At 57.0% G+C, this 19371-nt stretch overlaps 1 protein-coding gene across 3 annotated transcripts in view; it reads left to right on the top strand.

Annotated features, from left to right (window-relative positions):
- Positions 1-19371, top strand: part of LOC121664058 (zinc finger protein 469-like) — a 188440-nt gene that overhangs the window by 137658 nt on the left and 31411 nt on the right. For all 3 annotated transcript variants that reach the window (XM_042027044.1, XM_042027045.1, XM_042027046.1), the window contains one exon: positions 1329-1439. The gene's annotated coding sequence lies outside the window, so the exon portion shown is untranslated. The remainder of the gene's footprint in view (positions 1-1328; positions 1440-19371) is intronic.

The raw sequence follows: 19371 nt of genomic DNA, 5'->3' as shown, positions 1-19371 counted from the left end.
ATAGTTTGGAGCAGCTTTTTTAATTAAGGCTCTGGCCCGGGGCTGATTGAAGAGGTGGTGGTGGGGTGGGGTGGGGGAGGGGGGGTGTCCCGAGGGATTTGGCACATCCCGGCCCCTGGCACCCTGGGCAGCTGCAGGGCTCACTTTTCCTCCGGTGCCACATTCGGCATGAAGCCTTTTTCCCCACTTCTATCCACTTCCCCCCCTCACCCCCCCCCCACCCCTTCTATCATTTTCCCCTCCTTTCTACCCCCTTTTTATCCCACGCCCTTTCTGTACCATTTTCCCCCTTTCTACCCCATTTCTCCCCCCCTTTCTCTCCCCTTTCTTTCATTTCTCTCATTCCCTTTGCATCGCACTTCACCCCTTTCTATCCCCTTTATTTCCCTTTCCATTCTCTCCCCTTTCTATCCCCGTTTCCCCTTTCTATCCTCTTTTTCCTCTTTCTATCCTCTTTTTCCTCTTTCTATCCTTTTCCTTTCCTCTCTTTCCCTTTCCCTCTCTCTATCCTTTTTACTCCACTTCCATCACTTCCTTTTCCCCTTTCTATCCCTTTTTTCTGCTTTCAGTCCCATTTCGCTCCCCCTTTATATCCTTTTTTCTTCCCCCTTTCTGTCTTTTTCCCCCTTTCTATCCTTATTTCCCTTTCTATCCCATTTTCCCCCTTTCTATGCTTCTTTTTCTGTTTTCTCCTCTATACCCCCTTTTCCCCCCTCTTTCTTCCCTCCCTGTCCTTTCCTTCCCCCTTTCTATCTTTCCCCTTATATCCCTTTTTTCCTTCTTTTCCTCCCTCCCTCCCTATCCCTTTTTTCACCCCTTCCCACCCTTTTTTCCCCTTTCCCTTTCTATCCTTTTTTTCCTTTCCCTTTTTCCTACCTCCCTACCCCTTTCTTCACCGCTCTCTATCCTTTTCCCCTTTCCCTTTTCTCCCCTCTCTATCCTTTTTCCTTTCTCCTTTTCCCTCCCTATCCCTTTTTCTCCTTTCTCTCCTTTCTTCCTTTCCCTTTTTCCTCCCCATCCCTTTTTCCCCCTCTCTCCTTTTCCCTCTTTCCCTTTTCCCTCCCTCCCTTCCCTCTCCCCCAGCCCTACCCTTTCCCTTTTTCCCTTTTCCACCCGTTTTTTCTTTCCCTTTCCCTTTTCGCCCCCTTTTCCCCCTTTCCCCCCCCTCTCCGGTGCCGGCGGAGCGGAGCAATCCCGGTATCCCGCTCTCCTCTCCTTCTCCCGTATCCCAACTTCTGTGCGCTACTGGCTGGTGCCGCGCGAGGGGCGTGAGCAGCGCCGTGCCTGTGGTCAGTGATGAAGACTTTCTGCTCTTTTCATCCCCACAGCACGGAGCCACCGCTCAGGGCCAGCCGGCAGCTCCTAATTCCCGACTTTCCGCCTTTTCCAGCCCCTTTCCAGGAGAACGCAGCCTTCCCCTCCGGCCGGTTTATGACGAGGTGAGTAAATTCCCTTTTCCAGCGCCGCTTTGCTGCCTGCTGTCATAAAACCGGGATTTTTCCTCGGGGGAAGGCTGGGGGGGAAGGAGAATGAGCTGTTTGCCACACGTCGCTGCTGGGGGTTCACTCCAGCGCTTTCCCAGCGTTTGCTCCCCTCGGCATTCCCGGCTGGAGGCTCCTGCCTTTCCCTCTGCAGACACAACTTTCCCCCCCCCCCCCTTTCCCCCCCGCTCTGGCTCATTCAATGACTCAACGAGGTTTGTCAGAGTTAAAAAATGATGCTCTTTGCTCAAACTATTCGGGATATTTGCGTCATCCCAGAACTTTCAGAGGAAAATCGTTGCCATTCCCATTCCTCCCTCCCGAGGCTGAAGCTTCCCCCGGGCCCCCGCTGCTCCCGGGTTCCCCCCCGGCTGCGCTTTGCCGCTGTCACCGCCTGCGACGGTGCCACCTCTGCCGGGAAAGTGTCGCCTGTGCCCCGGCGGAGCCAGCCCTGGCAGAGAAGGAGTTAATCCAGCCCCCCCTTTCCCCCCTCCCTCGACTTCAGCTGCAGAAAATATGAAGTGAGGATGGATCCGCTCATCTGCTGAGCAGAGGAGTTGCTTTGATGTCGGTCCTGCTGTCGGTCCTTCCTTTCCTCCTTCCCCTCCTTCCCCCCCTTAACCCTTCTGCCGGTGCCTGCCTGGAATTGCGGCCCCCCCCGCCCCGGGAATTCCGTGTGCGTGGCAGGGGGCGCGGAGGGACGCGCGGGGGGCTGGAATTTCCCCTTTATTTGCGCCCCACCGCCACCCCATTCCCGGGATGCGCATCCCCCCGGGAGCGCTGCGGGGCTGGGGGGGACACCGGGGGCAGGGGAGGGGGTGGCGAGCGCCTTGTCGCCTGGGGTGGCCCCAGAGGGCTGAGCGTGGACGTGTTGGGTGTTGTTAGGGTGGGATTTTTCCTTGGGCGGGCGATTTAAGGGGGTTTTACCCCATTCTTCTGCCGCTAGAGAAAAGCGCCGCTGCCGCTTTAAGGCAGAAGTGTCCCTTTAAGTGACTTTCCATTTGCTGCTTTGGAGAGCCGAGAATTCGGTTTCCCAGATTTCCTCTGAATTGTGTGCAGGAGGCAGAGGGAGTTAAAAATTACTCGGGAAAGCTTCGGCAACTGCAAGGCAGGGAGGGGGAGAAAAGGGGGGAAAATGAGACTTAGGGGGGGAATGATGTGTAGGGCACAAACTGAGATTTGGCGGGGGGGGGAAGATTTAGGGAAGGGAAAAAAAAAGGCGATTTAGGGAAGAAAATAAAGGAGATTTAGGGAAGAAAAAAGCCATCTGCTACTGTTTCCCTTTGGCTTCCTGATATTGTTCCCAAATCCCTGCCTGGGGAGCAGAGAAATGGGATCATGGGGAATACAGGGAGCTGGGAGGATGCAGCAAGGGGTTAACAGCCCTCACCAGCTGGGGAGCATCATAAATTGCAGCCGTTCCCCACCAAATTCATTCGCACTTTCTTTTCCTGATGTTTGCCCTGGGAAGAGAGGGAAAAATTTTTTTAAAATTAAAAATAAAAAAAGAAAGAAGAGGAAAAAGATAGAGGAAGGAAATAAAAAAAGCCCCTAAATAAATAATCCTCCTGGAACGGTCTGGGAAGGCTCTGGTTCCTCAATTAGCTGGGAATTGCCTTCTCCCTACCAACGGAAGGCAGCAGCGTGTTTGAGCCTCTGGATTTGTGGAGCTTTCTCCAAGTGCCAAGTCTGGTTGTGCGGGACTTTGGAGGGGTAGGTGGAGGAATCCGAGCGGCTCGGCTCCCTTAACTCCTTCGGAGCCGAGGAGATTTGGGAATGCGGCTCTGGCAGCGCCGAACCGAGCGGTGGCTCCGTGGGGAGGGGGGGTTTGGGCACCGGAGAGCTCGGGAGAGGCGATTCCTGCAGCTGGGATGTGGCGGGCTGGGAATTCACCTGCGCTGATGGAGGAATGCCGGGCGGGATAACCGACCTTGGGATGAGCTGGGCTCATTTGTCACAGTCGTTAATTGGGCACAGAGGGATTTGGGAATGTGCAGAGGGTCAGGGGATATCCATGATCCTTGTGCATGGGAGGTGAAGTTCAGGGATTTGGGAATGTGCAGAGGGTCAGGGGATATCCATGATCCTTGTGCATGGGAGGTGAAGTTCAGGGATTTGGGAATGTGCAGAGGGTCAGGGGTGTCCATGATCCTCGTGCCTGGAGGAGAAGCTGGGGATTGTGCTGTCACACCTGTGTGGTGCCATCCCAACCCCAGCATTGGGAAATGTGGAATAATCATGGCAGGGGTTGCTTTGGGTGCCATGAATGCCGTCAGATTTGGGGATAAATGCAAAACTGGCTGTGCACCACAGCTTGGGAGAGGGAGACACACACAGGTACCTGGAAAATCTCCTGGGAATTTCAAATTCCCAACCCAGTCCCGTTCTCGGCAAGGAGGGTTTGGGTGTGGGATTCTGGGTGTGAATACCTTGCATTTGAGTCAGGCTTGGTCTCTGCATCCTCCACTTGGGATCCAGTGAAAGCATTTCCCAGTTTGAATTCCCGCTCGGGCATGGGAAGGGACTTTCCTGTCTCTCCTGAGGAGGAGCAGATGGAAAGGGGAGCTGGATGAGTCCCGGAGGGAGTGGCCGAGGATGTTCCTTGTCACTCAACACCCACTCGTGTGGATGTGGCTTCCTGGGAATTCTGAGCCTGTTGTCCCAAACACAGCAGGGATTGGTGCCTGTGAAGAGGGAACGGCCTGGCTGTGCATCCTGGGAGACCCCACGGGGTTGTTTGGGGTTTCCCTCCAAATCCCAGCTACTGGAATGCTGGAATTCCTACAGCAATCCCTGCTGAGGGCTGCGTGGGTCAGGTCAACGCTCACAGCCCAGCCAAGGGTGATGGTCCACAAGTCCTTGAGCAGAATTCCCTGTGACATCCCAGGAATCTGTGTCCCCCCCCTCCACATTCCAGAGGAGCTGGAAAAGCGACGTCCAAGCCCAGGTGTGGTGATCCAGAGCCAGGATTCTGGGAAGCTTGGCCCTCATGGACAGCAGGATGGCTGGGAGAGAGGGTTTGGATCATGTGAGGATTGCCTGGCATGGGTTTCCCGGGATAGCACCCACCAGCGATGGATCTCCCTTTGGAGCATCTCCTGAGGGTACCGGGATCGGTGCCTCAGACTTGGGAACAAAGAATCCATGGATGAAACCCCTGCGGAAAAGGCTGGAACCCCGAACTTGAAGTATCTCAGAAGAGGAGAGGTCATTCATACCCAGAACCCAGAGGAAGCCATCCAGATTCATCCCAACTCCGGCTGCAAAGGGAATATCCAGCCCAGAGTTTAGGATGCAGTCAGTGATGAGCTCCTGCCTGGGGCTGTTCCCACACCATTCCCTGTGGGATGCTCTCGGACACAGCAGGACAGACAAAGCAGCCTGAGGCGTGAGCCTTCCTCACCTTCCCGTGTCACGGGGTCACTGGAATCATCCCTCCCCGCCACACCGCGGGATGTGGGATGGACTTTGCGAGGACGCTCATCCCCCTTTCTCCAGGATCCTGCTCCGCAGGGATGAAATCCAGCAGGGCCTGGCCCTGTCGCCTGTGTTTTCTTTTGGGTTGGAATCTGTTTTCTTTGGGTTTGGACGCTGGTTCCTGGTCAGCTGTCGCTGCGCCGGCGGGAAGCGGGATCGGGAATGCGGCACGGGAGCGCCCGGAGCTGGCAGGGCCGCGGGCGGGTGCTGGCTCTGCATCCCGGCCTCCTGCAGCTGCCCCCGTGCCAGCCCTTCCTGCATTCCCACTGCATTCCAGGCTGGGATCGGCCTGGCACCGGCTCCTTCCCTTCTCCTGGTCTTTTCCAGCCCGGTGTCCCGTGTGTGGACAGGAAGGAGCTGGGTGTGGATGTGTCCCCAGGCACAAAGCAACTCCTCCATGGAGATCTTCTCCAAAGGCTCCTGGAAAATGCAGCCTCCGGCGGCCGCCTTCAAAACCCAGCCTAGTTTTGGGTTGAATCTGCTGCTTTTTAATTAAGGGGGAGAGCTTGTCCCCCACCTCCCACGGATGTGCGGAGCTGCCGGAACAAAGAGGATGGCAGGAATTATTGAAGGAATTATTGAAGGAATTAATTATTTCAATCCCCTTCCAGTCCAGCTGGGATGTTTAATGAGCATCGTCCCATCCCTGGGATCCAACCAGGCTGGAACAGCACCCAGGGCTGGCCTGGGGCTTCCTGCTCCAAAACACCTCCCTGGGAGGGACGTTCCTCCTGGAATTTCAGGGAATCATGGAATCACGGAATGGTTTGGGTGGGAAGAGACATCAAAGGCCATCTCATTCCACTGCTGCCATGGGAAGGGACACCTTCCGTCAGACCAGGCTGCTCCAAGCCCCGTCCAGCTGGGATAGGGTTTGTTTTCAGCTGGATCATTGCTGTCAGAGTTCCCTGGATGAAGGGAAGAGGCTTGGAGCTGGAGACACTTGGGAGCCCTGGAAGGGATGGGGGACAGACATGGATGGACAGGGATGGACACGGATGGACACGGATGGACATGGATGGACACGGATGGACACGGATGGACATGGATGGACATGGACGGACAGGGATGGACATGGATGGACATGGATGAAGAGCTGAAGCAGCTTCCTGGCTCTCCCTTCCACACCTGGATCTGCACATCCAGGAAGGTCAAACTGCTCCTGGGAATGTCTCCTGCCAGCCTAGAGGTGTGTGGGGAATGCTGATGGATTCATTTGGCACCTCCTGGCAGTTCCAGGATCAGCCTGGATTGGGCATCACCTGGATTGGGTGGGTGCAGAAATTTGGCTGGAAACCTCAGGGAAGCCTGGGATTTTCTGAGGAAGAGGAGGAGCAGGGATGGACATGGAGAGGCTGCAGGAGGGGTTCAGGTATTTCCCACCTGTGGATGGTCCCTGGCACTGCCACTCCCAAGTCCTCTTCCTGCCCACCCAGGAGCACAATTCCATGTGCCAGCACTGGGACAGACAGGATCCCTCTGCTCTCCCAGCACTTGTAAATGGCCAGAACCCAAATTTTCCCAACTTCCAGCATTCTGGAGAGCTGGAGAAGGCCACCAGTGGCTCAGGCATGGAATGGGACAGGATCCAGCACCGATGGATTGAGGGAAGGAGGGGGCCGGCCTGGTCTGGGGCCAAGCGCCCGCTCATGTTTGGATTCCATTCCCAAAGGATTCCATTTCCAGAAAGGCCCTTTCCATGCACAACAACAATGCCCGGAGCCACACTCCAGAGCTGGCTTTGGGACACTGGAATTCCTTCCCAAAATAGCCCTCGGAGCCGTGCCAGGAGGGAAAATGGATTGCAGAGGGCACGGCCCCCACGTGGGCTCCCAGAGCCTCTCCCTGCCTGGCCCAGACCCTCCGGAGAGGAGCCGGGTGGAGCCCAGAGCTGTTTTCCCCCTCTTGGCCTTTTCCTCAGGCCTGCGGCAGACTGGGGGCTGGCAGGGCTGGAAGCAGCACTGGAGAGTGTTTGGGAATGTGTGGAAGTGCCCACCTGAGCCTCAAGTGCCATTTGGGAGGCAGGGACGGATCAGCTGGGAAGTTCTAGCTGGAGTATCCACGGCAGGGAAGAGGCTGGAGGGGAAACTGAGGCAGCACTGGTTCAGATCCAGGCGTTCTCCCATCCCTTTTCCATCTTTTCTGGGATCCTTTTGGCTTCCTGGCCCTTCAGCCCAACCTTGGCCAAGTGTCCTCAGGCTGGTGGCTGGGCCAGCTGCTCTTTCGGGTATTTTTTCCTCTAAACCAGGGAATTTCGCTTCCCTGAATGTTTTCCTGAGCTTTTCTGGAGTTTATTCCTCCCTCACCCATCAGGGATGGACCAAATGCTAATTCCCAGAGCAGGATTTGCACTGAGATCCCAATTCCCGTGGCGATTATTTGGGATAAGCACAAATCCCTGCCATGCCCTGGCTTGGAGTATCCTCAGCACTTCCTGACCTCCCTCAGAGCCAGGGATTTAGGCAGGGGATGCATCCCTGGAGCTTGGAGGGAAGGGCAGGAAGGAGCTGGAATGTCCCCGTGCCTCCCTGTGACCGGGGGATGGATGCTGGATGGAGGGGCTGGAAGGGGCTGCATCCGTGGCGTTGCTCCCATCCCGCCGATCCTCCTTGGGAAGGACGAGGATTTTCCCTCTCCACGTTTCCCTTCCATGCCGACCATCCCTGCTGCATTTCCCGTTTCCTCTGCATCCCGAGGAAGGCTCGGAGCTGCTCCTGGGCTGCCCCAGTGCTCCGAGGGACACAAAGAGCCGCTGTTCCGGCCTCGGCGGCTCCGGCTGCTCCCGACACAATGGGGCTTTCCTTGGCCGGAGTCCAGAGGGAGATGGTGACAGGGAGGATTCCCACATTGTCCCAGAGAAAGTGCCCAACTCAGTGACGTTGCTGCCGAGCTCATCCTGGGTGTTGGAACTCCTGGGAAGGGGTTGGGATATGGGAGTTATGGGAAGTGGAGTCTGTGTGTGCCAGGCCTCATCCATCCTGTTGCCATCCTCTTGGGAATTGCAAAAAAACCCACCTGGATTTAAAAAAACTCCACCACGGAGCATTGAAATGGAAAATTTGGGGATTTTTGTCCATCTCCACTGGCATTAATCCATGAATTCCTCCAGCATTTGGGAGGAATAAACCCTTTTTCCGTAATATTCTCCCCTCAGCAGTAGCAGAGCAGCAAGTGGTGCTTCCCAATTGCATTCCCAGGAACGCCAGGGGTTTGTTCCATGGATAAAGTCCTTCTGAGCTGGTGTCAGTGGCTTCTTCTCCCTGTGGGATGGGGAAGTGTTTCCTGGATATTTATTGTGCTGCAGCGGAGGGACCAGCCAGGAATTGGGAGCAAGGAGCTGCCAGCAAGGAATTCTGAGTGAGGAATTCTGAGCAAAGAATTGCAGGCAAGGAATTGTGAGCAAGGAATTTCCAGCGAGGAATTGTGAGTAGGGAATTGTCAGCAAGGGGTTCTGAGCAAGGAACTGTGAGTAGGGAGTTACAAGTAAGGAATTGCGAATGTTCCAGCTGGAAGCATGGAATTGCAAGCAAGGAATTGTGAGTAAGGAGCAGAGAGCAAGGTGGGTGTTCCCTGGAGACTCCTGGAGGGATCCCTTCCTCCTGCTCGCTGCTTTTCCCGCTCCAGCAGTATTTTTGGAAGCAGCTCCAGCAGTGCTGGGGTTGCCTGCAGGTGCTCGGCATCCCAGGACTATCCATGGAAAATATCCAAGGAAAAGGTTTCCAGGTGGCACCTGAGCCAGAGCAGTGAGCCCGGGGCTTGTCATTCCCAGGGGAGCTGGGAGAGATCCTGCCGGGAGCTTAAATCCGGTTTTAGTGCTAAAACTGGGAGTGTCCAGCTCAGTATCCCCGCTGGAGGGAAGATTCCCAGAGGCAGCGTCGCTCCCATCGCTCCGGCTCCAAGCGGAGCACGCGGGGAGGGCTTGGGGAGCAGGGATGAGGAATTTGGGAAGACGTTACGAAATCCGTGGTGAAATCCCTGTCCTGTGGAGAGTCCGGAGCAGCCTCTGGATGCTGGCATCAAATCCCTGCTCCCAGGATGAGGCCGGGATCCCTCAGCCAGGATCCCTCTGCCTGGCCAGCACTGTGCCTGCTGCTGGCAGGGAAGAGCAGGAATCCTAATTTATCCCATCCTGTCCATCCCAAAGCACTTCCCCTCTCCGAGCAATCCCTGCTGCCAGCTGCTCGCTGCAAGCCCTTCCCTTCCCGGGATGATTCCCGGCTCTGACGGCAGCGGGAGGCAGGGGCAGGTTCCTCTGGAAAATCTCCTTGTCCAGCAGGGAGGAATCCTTGCTGGGGGCTGTGGCCAGGGCTCCCCGGGAATGGGTTGGGAATGTCGGGAAAGTTTCCCAACTCGAAGTTCATGCCGAGGTCCTTGGGATGGGTGCAGGGCTCGCAGGGTGCCGATCCAGGCTGCATCCCGAGGGATTTCTCAATGGAATATCCCTCCCCCGGCTGTCAGGATGTCACTGCCGGCAGCACTGGAGCGATCCAGGGAATTTGGCAGCATCCAAAGGCAGCAGGAGCTTCCCTGAGCCGCAGCCAGTGGCAACAGCCATGAGAGGGCTTGGCCTGGGGGGAATATCTGCATGGAGTCCTGCATCCCGGTGGGATGGCTTCCAGGTGGGGCTGCATAAACCCTGGAGGCAGGAATGGCTGGATGCACATCCCAGTGAGTGCTGGATGTGGGGATGTGCGTCCTGATGGGAGCTGGATGTGGGGATGCACATCCCAATGGGAACTGGATGTGGGGATGCACATCCCAATGGGAGCTGGATGTGGGGACGCACATCCCAATGGGAGCTGGACGAGGGGGATGGAGATCCCAATGAGTGCTGGATGTGCGGAATGAAATCCCAATGGGAGCTGGATGTGAGGGATGAAATCCCAATGGGAGCTGGATGTGGGGATGCGCATCCCAATAGGAACTGGATGTTGGGGATGCACATCCCAGTAGGAACTGGATGTTGGGGATGCACATCCCAATGTTTCCCCAGTGGCTGTGGATCCTCTCCCTGCTGCTCCTGCCAGCCTGGATCCCTTCCCTTGCTGGGAAACTCTTCCCAATCCAACAAAATCCATCAGAGCAGCACAGCTGAGCGTCCCCTCTGATTTTAACACAACGGCTGAATTTTCCCGGAGCAGCAGCTGATTTCCAGCAGCCAGGAATGCTCCGGAGGAAGCGATTTTATTTTCCCTTCCCTTGCTGGATTTCCGAGGACGCCGCCTTTGATCCCGACTCCCGATGTTATCGAGGAGGAAGCTGCAGCTCTTTGAAGTGGGCTCCTCATCGGGCCGGAACCTCAGGGGGGATTTCACCCTTTGGCATCAGGGATGGATCATCCCGACTCCGGATCCAGGGATTGTGGCCACCCAGGGGTGTCCAGGGCACTGCTCACACCCATTTTGGGAGCCGAAAAGACAGGATTTAATGCCTGGAGGAGCCCAGATGTGGCTGGGTGGGATTCGGATGTCCCGCTGCTGTTGGGAACATCTGGCCTTGCCGCTGTGTCCCGGGGCGCTGGAAATGGGTCAGGTCCTGATTCCAGAGGAGCTGCGGCTTTGGGATGAGGTTTGCAGGGCTGGGCCTGTCTGGGTCATTGTAAAGCTCCTCTGTGCTTTGGGGCTGGGGCTGCCTGCCCTAAAATTCACCCCAAAAAGGCACCTTCTTCTTCTGGAGCTGCGTGGACCCCGCTGGAAGCAGCAGAAATGGCTCTGTGATGGGACCAGTCCCGAGTAATCATCACTGGGATCCTGGATTGGAATTACGGGAATCTGGATGGGTTTGGGTCACTTCCCAAACGAGCCCCACACCATGGAATGTGGGACAGGCAGTGGCAGGGACACGAGAGCCCCCATGGGGGTGTTTGGAGCCTTTTTGTCCCTGTTGTTCACGATCCCAATAAAAACGCTGGGTGCTGCTGTAGCAGCCCCACAGCATCCCCCTCCCTGCCAGGCCTGGGAGCTTCTCCAATATCCCTGACTCCTGGAACAGCTTCCCATCGGAGCCACTCCCAGAGAGCTCCGCACTCTGGCCTGGATCCCCCCAGGATGAGATCCCCAGCAGGGGCATCTCCAGCATCCCCGTGATGCCATTCCCATCTGAGCCAGGTGCTCCCTCCTCCCACGGATCCAGCTCTCTGGAAGCCCCCTGGGAGTGGCCCGGAGCAAGCAGGAGCTCAGGACAATCAGGAATGGCCTCTCCAGCCTTGGGGATTTGCTGTGCCAGGGAATTCTGCACATGCAGAGCTCCCAAGGAGCCCAGAAGGACCCGAGGAGGGCTCAGGGACAGGCAGGGGGCACAGAAGAGGTGCCCAGAGCGTGCCCACAGCTCAGGGCTGGCTCCGGGCATGGTGCAGGATGCTCCCAGCCTCGAGATGAGCTCTGTGCCTTGGGAATCCTCGTCCGGCACCAAGCACCATCCGTCGGTCCTGCTCCATGGGGATGGAGACTGCAAAGGCTGCCGGAGTCTGGAGGAGAGGATTGATCCAGATCCACTCCCTGGAATGCTGGAGCCACAGCTGAGGGAGTGATGGGTGCCCAGAATTCCAGGGTGTCCGTGCCTCCCTCGCCGGAGCTGTCACTCCACAAACCTTTCCTTGTGCTTCCCGTGGGCTCCATCGAGGGACACACCAGGAGGAGCTCCCGGGAATGTTGGCCCAGCAGTGGGATTGATGTCCTGGGGAAGGAAGGATCTGCTCCAGAGGATCACCCCAACACCTGCCAAGGTTGATTCCCGTGCCAGAGGTTGGTGATCCCAACACGACTGCCTTGCTCCCTGGGAAAATTCCTGCTGGTGATGGAAGGATGCTGGACATATCCATGAGCCCACACCACTTTTCTGGATTCCAGATTTAAAGCTCCAGGTGGGTTTTTCAGCCCAGAAAATCCTGGTTTTTCCCTCACTCCCAGCACCCTCAGCTCTGTCTGGGGCTGAACTTCTGCCCTGCAGACAGAGCTGGATTTAATTGTGCTCCAGCTCTTCCCTCCAGGAAGGTTCACCAGGAAGGTGGAAAATAGGCCCTTAATGCCCTAAGAATTCGCCTCTCTTCCCCCATCTTCCCTTCCATGAATTTTTAAGCTCATCCAGAACACTCCATACACTGATGGCAGGGCTGGGATGCTGCAGCTTTGCCAGGAGGGCAGGATTTCCATGGAGTTCTAAGTGGAAGCAAATGGTTTAAAAGGAAATTAAATTTACAGCTCTATAAAAAAAAAAGGCATTTTATTGCTTTGCTTTGCCTGTTGCTCCGGAGAGGCAGGAGATAAAGGAATGCTCAGAGGCTGGAGGCGAAGAGGAGCAAACCCATGGATCCCTGGGCAGATGGATTTGGGCCCTGGAAAATCCTGGATGCTTGGAAGTGATGCTGAGAATGCTTCACGCTCTTAAATATTGGCTGGGGACAGAGACACAGCAACACCTCAGGGTTTATTTATGGGGAAAAATAGCAAATCCCTGGGATTTATTGATTAATCTCTTCCCATGGCATTGAGTGGAGATCTTGGACTAAAATGGTGGCACTGGATATCCATGGAATCCAGCAGGAATGGCAGGGGGAGGAGGGGTTGGCACCTTCATGTTCCAGGCAAGGAGAAGCCCATGGGATCCATCTGGATCCGTCTGCGCCGTGTCCAGAGGAGCCGGGAAGATCCCGGGGCACAGGGGAAGGTGACAGCCAATGGCTCGTGCGTCCAGGGGGGCCTCAGCACGGCCTGGCCCCCGTGCAAATCCCTCAGGATTACAGCAGCACCCTGCTTTGGGATCCCTGGATGTGGCTGGATGCAGGAGGAGCCGAAGGCTCAGCCGGGCTCGTTTCCCACCAGCAGCCGCAGCTTCGGGGCTGCGCATCCCCCTCATTCCCAGACGGGGAGCGCCCGCTCCGAGGGGAGCCAGCAGGAGCAGCCGGGTGACGCTTGCCCGCTGTGCCCTCGCTCGGGGCCCCGCGATGGGGCGGGGGATGCTGTGGCTGTGCCCGGCTGAGGTGGCTGAGGGGCTTTGCCTCTTCCCGAGCTCCGAAGGGAGCGCGCGGAGGCTCCGGAGCAGGAAGCTCCGCCGGGTCCAGCGCTCCCAGCTGTGTCAATAGAGGAGCCAGGAACAAAGGGGCTCTTTCTTCGCCTCTGTTAGTGCAGGGGGGGACAGGGGGGACAGGCCGGTGGCAGTGGCACTGGGACAGTGGCTGCTGGGGACGGGCGTGCGCGGGGCTCAGCCGCAGCTTTGTGGGAAGGAGCCGGCAGCGGGATGGAAGGAGGGGATCCAGGGTCTGTTTATGTCTTTTTACCTTTTATATTATTATTATTAATATCCAATTGTTACATATTATATAATATATATATATATATATATATATATATATAATATATATATAGGGGAGTTAAGTCACCCCTGGATCCCTGGAAATGTCCCAGGCCAGGTTGGACAGGGCTTGGAGCAGCCTGGGATAGTGCAAGGTGTCCCTGCCCATGGAATGAGATGAGCTTTAAGGTCCCTTCCCTCCTGTGATTCCATGATATTTATTCATGTATATAAATACGGATTTCCTTTTGGGGGGCTTTATGGAGAGGTCGTTGCAGGAAGGGAGGAGCTGTCTGCAGGGCCAGGAGTTTTCCCAAATGTCGTCCTTGCTGCACAGCCCTGGCTCTGCTGGGACGTCCCTCCCTCCGTGCCTGTCCCCGGTGCCATCCCAGCTCCCACATCCCCTCCATCCCCACCTCCAGGGAGCCTCCCTGACAGAAGCTTGTGACACATCCCGGGACAAAGCACTGAGGGACACCACGGGGACGGTGCCAGGCTCTGGCTGCTTCTCTTCCAAGTGATCCCACAGGAGCTTCTGGAGAGCTTTGCAGGCCTCGAGCAGCTCTCCCTGTGGACACCTCGCCAGAGCATCTCCCAGGGATGCTGCCGTTCCCGTCAGAGCTCCGCAGGGCTTTGGAGCAGCAGCTGATCCCTGGAAGCTCCTGTGCCCTCCGTGTGCCCCCCGGGAGCGGGACCGCCCCCAGCCCAGGTGCAGCAACCTTGGGGTTCCTGTGCCGCGCTTCTCCTCCTTGGAGCCTGGGAATCCTCCCCAGCCCCGGTGTCAGCTGTGAAAACACGAGGAGTCCCTTCCTGCCGGGACAGGGAGGTGTCCGGCCCCTCCGGCACAGCTCTGGCTCTGAACTGGGGAGCTGAGGGGTCCCGGCACTGGGAGCACTGGGAGCACTGGGAAGCTCAGCTTTGGCCACTGGAGGATGCCCAGCCCCATTGCCAGCTCCCAAATACTGGATTCTGGGATTGCAGTGATGGAATGGGAGAGTTGAGTCACCATGTCCATGCATTTCGAAGGGAGAGGCTTGGAGGACACCCCAGTCCTGGTGGGAACACGAAGCTCTTCCCGTTTTGCTCCCCAAATCTGCTCCCGCATTTTAAACCTCAAATTTCAGCATCTCATCCCTGCTCGGGGCACTGCTTCACCCTGGAGCCGTCCTGCTGGAGATCCCAGATTCTGTCTGTTTTGCACCAGCCAGGCTCCCAACACGGGGAATGTGCTCCAGGTCTGCTCATCCCTTCTCCCGGTGGATAAATCCATGGAAGCTTCTCGCAGAGCTGCTGGGAATCTCGGGAAGCTTTGCTCCAGCTTGAACCCAAGGATGTGGCAACATCTGTGGGCAAGAGGAGGCTCTGCCCAGGCCAATGTGCAGCTGCCTGTGTCAGACTGGGAACAACTGGGATTTTTCCCCTTGGATCCCCATTTTTTCCATAGCCAATGCTGAATTTGGTGGTGGCACCATTCCTGCTGGGTGCCGTGACATCCCTGATGCGACACCGGTCTGCTGGCTGTGACATCCATTCCTTTTCCACAGGAAAAGCTCCGAGGATGAGTCAGGCAGTGAGGGGATAAAGCGGAGCCGAGCGGAGCTGTTCCCATTCCCGCCCGGCCTTAGGAAGCAGCAGATTTATGGGAGCATCCATGGGGCACTGGGATATCAATCAACAGCTCTTCCATGTCCTCTCCACGGCTGCTGCTGATTCCCACACACAGATCCATTGAAATCATTCCTGGCTGCTCCAGAGGCCTCTCCAGCGGGAGAAGGGGAGTCCCAGGGAGAGGGGAACGTTTGTTCCTCAAAAAAAACCTCCTCGCATGGAGCAGAGCTGGATTTTGGCTGCTCATTCCCAGCTGGATGCTCTGGATGCTCTGCCCTTGACCCGAGGGTCAACTCTGGGGACAAAGCTGTTGTCCCCCGAGCTCCGAGGATGCCGCGGAGCTGCAATTCCCGGGATTGCGCTCCCGGTGCTCAGCCGCTCGTTGGCAGCCGGAGCCGGGCAGAGGAAAACAAAGCCCCGCAATTAAAGAGCCTCTTAATTGCAGTGCTACACGCGGCTCTTCCGCTGCTTTCTAAGTTTGGGGCCGTAATTACAGCAGCGGGGAAAGGCAGCAGCTGCGGCCCCGCCGCGCCAAGCCCTGCCTTCCAGGGATTCTTGGATTTGACCGTCTAAACCCTGGGCTGAAGCCTGGCATGGGATGAAAGGGAAAAGCAACCCCCAGGCCCTGCCCGGGCAGAGCCCTCACAGCCCCCGCCGTGCTCCCGGGGCAGCGTTTGTTCCTCTTTTCCCTCTTTTTTCCTCTTTTTAATGGGTTTTTTTGCAAAGCAGCTTTAAAAAAAAAAAAAAACAACAACAACAAAACAACCCGGGGAGGTCCTGCCCTGGTCAATCCCTGCAAGTCTCAGTTTGGAAACAGCGGCCGGGAAGATTAAAGGGTGCCTGGAAAGCCGGGCTGGGGGTCAGGATGCTGAGATGCGCTGGGAGCGGACACGGCCAGGAGGGAGTTGTCCTCCTGCTGTCTGTCAGTGTCCCCAGCTCAGCTGGTTTTTGGGATAACCCACGCGGGTGAATCCATTTCCCTCTGGCTCGTGGGGTTGGTTTCTTTGGGATCATCCCGCAGCATCCCCAAGCGGCTCCGATGGCTCTGGGGGCACTTTTGTGCCCGCAGGAGATGGGGAGTGTGGGCACAGCCCCGGCAGGCAGACGCCCAGACCCAGGTTTAGTGTTTTCCCTGTTTTCTCACCCCGTGGCTTGGAGGAATCCCGGGATAAACGCCACTTTCTGTGGCAAAAGGAGGATGTGTCGGAAGCAGGGGAGGGAAGCTGAACCCAGGCTCTGTTTTCGGCTGGAGACGTGTCCCAGATCCCGAATGTTTTCCATCACACAGGCAGGTTTGTGTGGGATCACCTGGGCAGGAAGCAGCGGGGGAAAGTGATACCTCACAGGGAGGCCCTTCCCCAACACCCCCTTTCCCAAAATCCAGCAGCAGCCGGGGTTTTAATGGGAGAAGCAGCCACTTTACAGCAGCTCCTGCTCCATGTGGGAAAATTATTACTTGCAGCCTTTGGCTGGAAAAGGGAGGGAAAGGAGCAGCACAGATGAGAGATGCACGAAGTTATTCCTTATCCCCTTGCCGGGATGAGGATCCCACACGAGTTTTCCCTGCAAAAATCTCCTCCCAGAGCTTTAAATCTCCAGGTGAAGGAAAAAATGCTCTTGGTCTGTGAATTCACTGGGAAAATATGTGGGGTTTGGTGGTGTTGCATTAGCACTGGGCATTGCTGAAGGGCTGAGGGAAAGGAGTCCTTTCCGGTGTCCACGGGATTAGGTATTGTCTGGGATTCTTTCTGTGGACAGGACAAATATTCCTGGGATGAGTGTGGCCTGTCAGACAGGGAGTGATGTCCCGACCCCCATCCCTCTCCTCCCTGCATCCAGAGGCTGGAGAGAAACCTCCAATGAGTGACTTTCACCCTTTTCCTTTTTTTAATGTTTATTTTTTTTAATTGTCACTGTTGGGAAGAATTCTGTTTTCCAGCCAGGATATAAAAATATCCCTTCTTCTCCAGACTCCCAGAGGGCTGCGTTCTTTCATTCCTCCTTCAGTGGCTGAAGATGAGGAAAGGGATGAGTCACATGGATCCCACTCCCTGGTGGTGCTGCCCACCCCAGGCTGGGGGAAATTCCCAGATTCCCTCATTTCTGTGCTTCCAGCAGCATCCCTCAGTGCTGGGAGGCAGCACTGGGAGCTGCAGGAAGAGCAGCAGCGTCCTTTCCTCACTCTGAAACAGCATTTTAAAATCCCCCCGTTCTGCCTGAAAACCATATCCCGAAGCAGAAGGGAAATTCCCAATCCTTGCTTTGCATCCCTAACAAGAGGGATGTTGTCCTGGAGCGGTACCTGGACCAACACAGCAGGAATGGGCTTGGACTCCAAGAGCTTTTCCAGCTCATTCAGCACCAGCAGAAGGAAAATATTGACAGGATGCCATTCTTCAACCCTCGGCTCATTTTGTTTTTTGCCTGATGAAAGAAAAACCCAGCAGCGTGAGGAAGGGGATTTTGTCACTTGGAGCGTCCCTGGAGAAAACATTCCTGGGAGCAAACAGAGCCTGGATTTGTCTGCGCCATGAATATTGGCATTATCTGGCCTCGCTCGTGCACGGATGGGGCCTGGGGAAGCAGAAAAGCAGGAAAAGAAGCAGGAGAAGCGGCACTGAGGGGTTTCTCCAGCTCAGGATGGCTCGTGGCTGGAGCGCAGGGATGTGTCCGTGTCCCACATCTGCCACCCAGCAGCTGGAGCAGCAGGAAGGGCTGGAAATCCCTCGGCGGGATGGTTTTCATTCCTGGCCCTTTGAAGTTCCAGGCATGTGCCGGGCTCGTGTTCAGCACCTGCGAACAAACCTGACCCGGCTTCGGTGCCGGAGAGGGGCTGGAGGGAGCCGGGAAAACCGATGGAAAACGCGCCGGGGTCTGAGCGCAGCTCCTCCCCACCCCCAAACCCGGGATGCACCAGCGGGCTGTGCAATCCCATCCCGCTTTTCCAGGGCTTTGGCACGGCTAGGTGAGGCTGGCGGGCACCGGGGCCAGGCTGGCACTGCCCGGGGCTGGAGCCGTCCCGCTGCTCCCGGCCGGGGCTGCTCCCTGGATCCCGCCCGGCTGCAGCGGCATCCTTGAAGTTGTCCATGAATGTGTCTCTGTTCCCCAGACTTTTTATAGCTCCGGGCGTTTTTCTTGGCCCCGGGCGCTGCTGCTCCCGTGGAGAACAGAGAGCATCGCTCAGCGCCGGCGGCCGCAGCCAGCGGGGCCGCGGGGGCTGCAGCAGGACAGGTTTTGGGAATTCTGCTTCCCAAAATTCAGTTTTCCCCGCCCTGGCTCTGCCCTGCCCCCGGTTTGGTTTGTAGCTCAGATGTGGCAGAGCACAGAGGGTGTCCTGGTGATGCTGAGTCTGAGAATCCATCCCTTTCCTAAACTTCTCCCTGCGTGGCACATCCATCCTGCCCTCCAAGAGCCGTGAATTCCAGGGAAACACCGTGCGAGGTGAGGGCAACTTTGGCTTCAGGCAGCAGCTCCAGCTGGAGGAAGCCAAACCAAGTCATTCTCCATCAAAATCCCGACAGCTCCGCTCCCGTCTCCCATCGGTGCAGCTCCCACGGGATGTGGTACCCATGGAGCATCCCAGCCCCACGGCTGGGAGGGGGAGCCTAGAGGAGGGGAAACCCCCAAATTCCCTGCTCTGTGGGGGGCGGTTCCCTTCCCTGAGAAGCCTCTGCATCCCCTTTGGCGTGCGGCCAGCACTGGGAATGTGCTCGGCAGAGGTGGCAGCTGGAGCACCAGCACCCTGTCACCCCCAGAGGGACACAGGCAGCACCCAAGGGCCACGCCACGCACGTCCCACCAGGGATTCCCCAAATCTGCCCCTTCCCCGTTCAGCACGGGGCATCTCCCAGCCCAAATCTGGGCTTAGCTCAACTTCTCCGTCGCTTCCCGGAGCCAAGGGGAGAAGCGGGGCTTTGCAGGGCCAAGCTGGGGTTAAAGCCCGGGTTAAAGCCTGGGGTTAAAGGCAGCCTGGGGTTAAAGCCAGCCCGGCAGGGGACTGGGCCGGGAGTGTTCTCCAGCAAAGCCCCGCGTGGGGCTGCTCCCACCCCAGCCTCCCCCACCCCGCGCTCCGGTGAAATCGGATCCGGCCCCCACCGAGCCCGGGTTTGTCCTCGCAGCATTTTCGGGATGTTTCGCATTCGGGAGCCACCCGAGGAATGTCTGCTGGGCAGAGCAAACAGCCCGGGGGGCAGCGAGGGGACGGAGCCCCCTCTCCAGGGCTGGCCCTGCTCGGATCCTGCTGCAAAGCGCGTTTGTTCCGTGAAAGGAGAAACTGTGGCTCCTTCCAACACCTTCCCGGCGGGATTGATATCCCCCAGAGCATCTCCCGACCTCTGAAACTGCAGCCAAGCGTTATTTGGGAGAAGGAGCGGCACCCCCGGCTCTCCCCATCCTCCTCCTCCTCCTTCTCCCTGAACCCCCTGCCCAAAGCTGGCGCGGCGCGGGCGGCTCCTTTCAGACACCTTTGCTTCCCTCTGCAGGAAAACTCCATAAATTACAAGTTGGCCTCTCTGAA

Source organism: Corvus kubaryi, unplaced genomic scaffold, assembly GCF_017639235.1.
Source record: "Corvus kubaryi isolate FWS band 111438036 unplaced genomic scaffold, C.kubaryi_AGA036_p1.0 37300, whole genome shotgun sequence".
Taxonomy (NCBI): domain Eukaryota; kingdom Metazoa; phylum Chordata; class Aves; order Passeriformes; family Corvidae; genus Corvus; species Corvus kubaryi.
Note: the sequence above shows the minus strand (reverse complement) of the source record. Positions and strands in the feature narration are given on the sequence as shown.